At 40.5% G+C, this 6609-nt stretch overlaps 1 long non-coding RNA gene across 2 annotated transcripts; it reads left to right on the top strand.

Annotated features, from left to right (window-relative positions):
• Positions 1 to 309: 309 nt before the first annotated feature.
• Positions 310 to 4799, top strand: LOC112562342. Of its 2 annotated transcripts, none has more exons than XR_003098846.1 (2): positions 310 to 1831; positions 4552 to 4799. It is a non-coding gene; the product is annotated as an uncharacterized LOC112562342 (long non-coding RNA). The 2 variants fall into 2 exon arrangements; XR_003098845.1 differs by having other exon boundaries at positions 3334 to 4799.
• The last annotated feature ends 1810 nt before the right edge of the window (positions 4800 to 6609 follow it).

Here is a 6609-nt window from a genome sequence, read left to right as displayed (position 1 = left end):
ACTTTTGGTTAGGTTATTACTATACTCAAATATATTTAATATTTACATAGAAATCTCTAAATGCTATTAGAAGACCTGTTGGTATGAGCAATGGTACGGTTGTATTTTTGTTTTGTTTTTGAATTCGATAAACTGAAAATGTGATTAGCAAGATGTGACAGGAGCTGTTGACAGAGTCTATTGTCTCGGCTGCCAGACGCTTCTTCTGACAGTTGTACATCTCAACATCTGATCTCCGACACACTGACAGTAGTGCGATACCCGTCTGACCACTGATGGGGGTCGGGGAGGAGTGTTGGGGAGGAGGGTGAAAGTGATAGAAGAGGTCTTTCGACCTCATTTCCACCAGGCAGGCATCTCACCCATCAGTCACCCCCTAAGCTCCGCCCACCGATGACAAGAGCGCCGCCTGCTGGAACCTGCGGGAAGTAGGCCGTCAGTCGACCTCTCCTACTCCCCCCCACACACCACCCTTCGTCTCCCACCTCCCCGCCAGCCTCGACAGTACACATTGATATGTAAAGTTCATTGCCTCAGAAGCGAGATGGACACCTGATAAGAGAAGGTCATCAATTTATTGTGGCTGGGCGCGAGCGGTTTCCGGCCTGTGTGTGCGCTCGGCAAAAAAAGGCATCAGTCAGTGTGTCATGGCAGTGCCTCTGTGGCAGCACAGAAAAGGAGAAAGTGAAGGAGATTTCGTGGAATGTGGGCTTCACCGCCATGGCGTCTCCCGTGACCTCCTGCCCGGCCTGCTGACCCGCCGCTGTCGTTCAAAGAGACAAGCGCCCGTGGGCAATCGTGTGTGTGTGTATGTGTCAGGGGGGTCGCTTTAAAAAATTTAGGACACAGGTCTCTCCCCCCCCTACTGATGTGCCGACTCAGCTTTAGAAGAGGTCTCGCTGCTGCGCCATCGGAGACCTCTTCCTTGTCGTGCTCGGCAGCGTAGCGTAGTTCGGCAGGGGTCAAAGGGCGGAGGTGAGCGAGAGGTCGCCGGCCTTGCCCTGGCCTTGTGCTTGCCAGCGTGTTTGCACAAAAGCCAGCGAGCCCCTGGCCTCCACTGACGCTGGCACTGGCTGACAACACGGAGCCCGCGACCCGCCACGTCACGCAAAAAGTGCGCGCGCTGTGTCGCTCCTGCCGAGCGCTGGTCGGCTGCGCTGACAAATGGCTGGCTTTTGGAATATATCTGTTTTGAAGTGCCCCCCGACTCCAGACGCTCTCAGGTAATAAAGCCATTTTTCTTTTCTGTTACGGGACGAGGGGGAACCGGATTTAGTAGTTATCGATCAGGGAGGTGGGTAAAGAGTGTGTCAGGGAGGGTGGCAGTGTTTTACGCTGACTGGCCTAGATAACCGCTCTCACCTCGTTTCCTCTCCTTACGCGGGAGCAGACGACCGCGGCAGGCGCCATGTTGTTTTTCCGTCCAGGTCCGCACCGTGTTTCTTTTATTCTCTTCTTAATTAAAAAGCACTTCAGATAAGAATCCAATAAAATCGTCTGAACAAGTCTTAAACACAAAGAGCCAGCCGCATAAATATACAGTTTTAAAAATCCCTTTTGTCGACACGCAGGTAGTGAAAGACGCCCCAACGGTCAAGTCAGTTAAACACTCGTGTTGTGAATGGCGGGGAAGCCGGACTATATCGTATGACGAACTGGTGGCGACATAGTAAGTACACCATAATGCAGGCATCAACACTCGCAAAGCTCGGGCTTAGTTCTGCTCCATTCTCTAAAGGCAAGTTTCATTTTTATGATTTTAGCACCGCGTTGCTAGCCGGCCCTGCTTGCCAGTGTCTGATGCGGCTTTTGTTGTTTGGAGAGAGGGAGGGTAGGATTCGTTCTTTGATCCTTTCACTGAATACATCTGCATAAATGTCTCCGCAACATACCTGAATACACGCGCTTGTGTGTGTGTTTGTAAGTAGTGCGAGACACAAAAAAAAAAAAATCATCGCCACGATAGCATTTTCTAGTGTCACATTTAAAGACAATTTAAACAAAAATGTCGACTGAAATATTCTTGATACAAATATATCCACGAATTTTTACAGGGTTCCCAGGTCCTTGCAAGGTCCTTTTAAGTCCTTTTATATTGAATTTTCGCCGAAAGGCCTTTTAAGTCCTTTTATTTGCCATGTGGTCTTTCAAATTCTCGCACAGGTCTTACATTTTCTCTGTGACCCTTTTAAGTCCTTTTATCGATAAAATATTACCACAATTTATTTCCGGAGTCGACTTTGGTGCAAAATACCGGCCGATTTTTCGCCGCATGTTTGGTCTACACATCTGTACAACACTAGTGCCCTTCCATATTCGCAAAAACACTCTTTTTTCAAAGTCTTTAGAAACTTACTCTTTCTTGAACCTTGATCTTCTAGTACTACTGTGCATAGCTCTATTCTCTCTCTCTTCCCGTTAGAGTGTGTGTGCGGGAGAGAGAGACACGTGAACTGACTTTTGTATTACACCAAAGAATGGCTTTCAGGTTTTGCAATTATTATTACTTAGATTTCTAGAAAACTTGGAACATTAACGGTGTATGTTATCAGCGCGCTAAGGACACTTTTTAAGTTATCTTATCTAAATATGGCAGACAGGCATCAAAATTAACTCTTTGATTATTTATTACTAGAAATACATGTATTTGAGAACATAGAGAAGACCACAGATTCATAAATAATACATCTTTCCGACCACACAAGAGAAAAACTTAAGCATTGATGACTGTCACTTAGGTACTTACGAATGCATGAAAGGTCCTTTTAAGGTCCTTTTTTGGCACCATCCCTGATCCCTGGGAACCCTGTTTTTATAATGTTTCCACGACCGTCTGCATTTAAAAAAAAAAAAAAATTCTGAAAGAAGTGTCGCATTTAAACGCTTGTCGCCGGTTTCTCACAGTAGTTTGTAAAGACACTGCTTTCATGAAGGTGTGATTGCTCCATCTAGCTTGCTTTTTATTATAATTATTTCTTTAACATAAATTGCAAAATATACAGCAGTTGTCCTTGTTTTTGGAAAGGCAAAGCATGATTCAAACCAGCATCACTAGCTTTAAAGCAAATTAAAAGGACTAGGGTTGTTTAGGATTTTTACCCAACATTTTAGCAAAAGTCTTGATAGAAATGTTTAAATCAGCTCAGTAGACAATGTTTTTTTTTTTTTGGCAAAGTTTGAGCATACCAGTTCGTTCTTGAATAAAATTATTTTTGATTTTCAATTTGAAAAAATCATAAAGAATAACACAGGCACTCAAATATAATATAAATGCAAATATGCTTCATTGTATTGTGTAATAAATTCATACTTTTATTTTTCTGCATGCTGCAGCAGCTTTTTCATAGTGACAAAATCGAGAGACAAAAGGTTGTGAACCACCCAGTCGAGACATCTCACAGCTTAACATTTGCTCTGTGCTCTTCCATTTCAGAGTAATTTAAAACATATTTATATTCCTCTACACAAACATTGGAAAAAAGAGTCAAAGCAATCTCATTGCATTATATTTTTAAGAGATTATAACTCATTAAGAGCCCCAAAAAATAGGAAAATTCATACATCTGAAAAGTATGTTTGTAATTATTTGTTTAGCATAACTCAGTCTGAGCTGTTCCCTGGCAACACTGAAACCGCACCATCATTATTTCTGGAACCAAAGTTGATTTCTGATGTTTATCAAGCTGACATAGGTAGAAATGTCGAAGGGTTTTCTTGGCAAGAAATGAGATAATGGGTGCAACTTATTTTTTGTAGTCTGGCGCTGACCTTTTTGTTTCACTCTCTCCAGAAAAACAATTTCACAAAATAAATGTGCATAATGGCAAGTAATATTTGCAGTTTGTTACTAATCAGTAGACCAACAGTAAAATTAATTTATTGTTAGGGAGAGCCTGAAAGAAGAAAATTGCAAAACATCAGAAATTTTCTAAAGTTTTGATATCTTTTACTGGAATTAAGCAGAGTAATAATCTCGAGGTAACTGTAAAGCTTCTAGAAAGGGTTTGCAACTTTAAAAGTGCATTTATGGAAATTATAAAAGGCAGACTTTTTCTACAAGTTTTATTAGGCAAAGAGGTGGAATGTAAATGATTTTCAGATATTTCTATTCCTTTAAAAGCATATTGGCATTTCAAATCCTTTTCAGAATACTTAAAGCGACCCTGAAGGCATTGCAGTTCTGCATTTTTCTTTAAATTTTGCACACATTTAAAAAGCAGCAAACTCGAGAATTATGTCTGCTTTTATCTGTTTATCCTTTTTGAACATTTGATTTGAGTAAAGAGAAAAGAGGCTTGCAATTTTTAACAATAAAAAATTGAATTTTTATAGCCTTAACATCGTTCATGTCATAAAAATTGTCTTTTCAAAATGACTAATAATAAGTGAAAACTTGATTACTTTTTTCTTATGAAACTGTCAGACCTGTATCATTAATAGTTTATGATGCCGTAAATGGCCACCATTGTCATAACAGGAGAACAAAATTTTGTGATGACAACCTTAAGTTCGGGTGTAATGTAAAATCTTACAAATATTTTTATTTTGTAGGAATTAAGTGCTGTGCCGTGGAGATGTTCTCTGTGATGATAAAGTAACTGCCGGGAGCGATCGGTTTGGTTGGTTGTAACGGTACATGCGAAAGGTGTGTTCGTATCATCCATGATTCGAATGTGTCGATTGTGTGGGTATTGCAAAAAGCACATTGATTTTATAGGGCAACAAATTTAAACGAAATCATAAAAAATTGCTAAAATTTGAAACACCGACCTTCCATCGTCGGTTAACGCCTTGTTACATACAACGAGCAGAATGTAATCGATGTCAGTCAGTAAAAAGGAATAATTAAACATGTTTGCAGATCTTTTTCACTTGTTATTGTTTGTTTCGTGGATGTTGGGGAGGAAAATCGGTGTTAAAGCAAAAATCTGTGAGCCACACTTCCAGCTTAAAAACATTTTATTACACGCGCGAATCAAAGCAGTGTAAATGCTGGATGCCCGGCAGATGACCAACTGTACACATCTGTCTCCCAGATACATTAATTTGTGGCTTTTTGTCGAAAAACAAGGTTTTGTATCAAAGTCTTTCCTATGGAACTGCCAACATAGATGTGAGGAGAGCTTGCGATCGACTGACACACTAAACCGTCTCAATGGTAATCGTTAACGGAAAATAGGAGGAAGGGTTAAGACGAAAGAACAGACGGAGAAGAAGAAAGGAAGTGAAAGAAAGCTTTTTTCAACAGTGCAGAATATGGCATACAATTTTTAACCCTTTTAAAGCCGAAAACATTTTCTTTATCAGCACTTTGCGACGATCCGAAATCGAGTCTTCTTGGCAAATTATAATTTAAAAATTTTCAGTTCAAGAGAACGATTCAGTGAAGAAGTTAAAGGGTTAGGCCAAGCAATTTTTGAACCTATTTATTATCTGTTTGGCTACTAATGGTCACTTGTTCTGACCGTGCAGCAGCGATCACCATTTGCAAGACATACGCCTAAACAATAAACACAAACAATGAAGTATCGGAACATCCCGTTCCTTCGCCTTGTATTTGCGCGAAGACTGGTTTTTGTTCCGATTGGATGAATCCAATTGTTTTTAAACACAACATCGCGTGTAAACCAGCCAGTTGGTTGCCAGATGTAGTCAAGGCCTTTTTAATGTGAAAATGTCATGACAAGCAAAAATAAATAATAAATAAATAACAATAAAAGCCCACACTGCGTTGTATTCCTCTACTGTAAACTCATGCTGAAAAAATAAAAATGAAATACTTCAAAAGGGACGGATGAAGCGCGCATGGATAATTCAAAACGAACTCAGAGAACCACCTACATCTGCAAGATGCTTGCACAAAGATTGTAATTATTCTCACACCGCAGTCAGTTGATCTCTTGTGATTATTTTACACCCAATGTTCGCTGTCCGGCCGACCCGGAAGAGTATATCACAAACACATCAACCACCTGCTTTTGTTCCAGTCACCTCGACAAACTGCGTCAGCCGAGTGTCGCACGGGCGATGCTCGCGAGTTCACCACGTGACAGACAATACCGCAGGTAGTGGGATCTTCCTTGGAGGACTAATGTTGTAGTTCATGAAATGCTGCATCCTTGGTTTCAGAGATCGCGAATTAAAGTGAACACGAATCATGGATTTAAAGACATCGTTTCAGGATTTGCAGAAGTATTCGTGTATCTCTCGCATACTCACAGTCCGGTATACTTTCAGTCTATCAGTCTACCTGTACATCGCAACAAACAACCGGCTTTTCCTCGGCAAGTTCACAAAGCCGGATGCTTAAGAAAAGTCCCTTTAATACCATATAAACTCCGCCTCAGTCAAACAGGATTGTCGAAATCGTAATTAAGGTTTATAGAAGGCTGGCAATATGTCTGCCGAGTTTGAGTGTAATAATTCTTTTTGACTGAAATTATGTGATTTTTAAAAAAATTATAGACGTTTATTTATAAAAAAAAAACACATCTAAAGTCACAGTATCAAACACGAGATGGATATGATGGTGAGTGAGGTGGTGAGTGAGAAATATACAGCAAGCAGACTTTCACAGAAATTCACTATATGTTGTAGTAGTAGTTAGAT

Source organism: Pomacea canaliculata, linkage group LG1, assembly GCF_003073045.1.
Source record: "Pomacea canaliculata isolate SZHN2017 linkage group LG1, ASM307304v1, whole genome shotgun sequence".
NCBI classification, from domain to species: Eukaryota; Metazoa; Mollusca; class Gastropoda; order Architaenioglossa; family Ampullariidae; genus Pomacea; species Pomacea canaliculata.
This window is presented reverse-complemented; position numbering and strand designations above follow the sequence as displayed.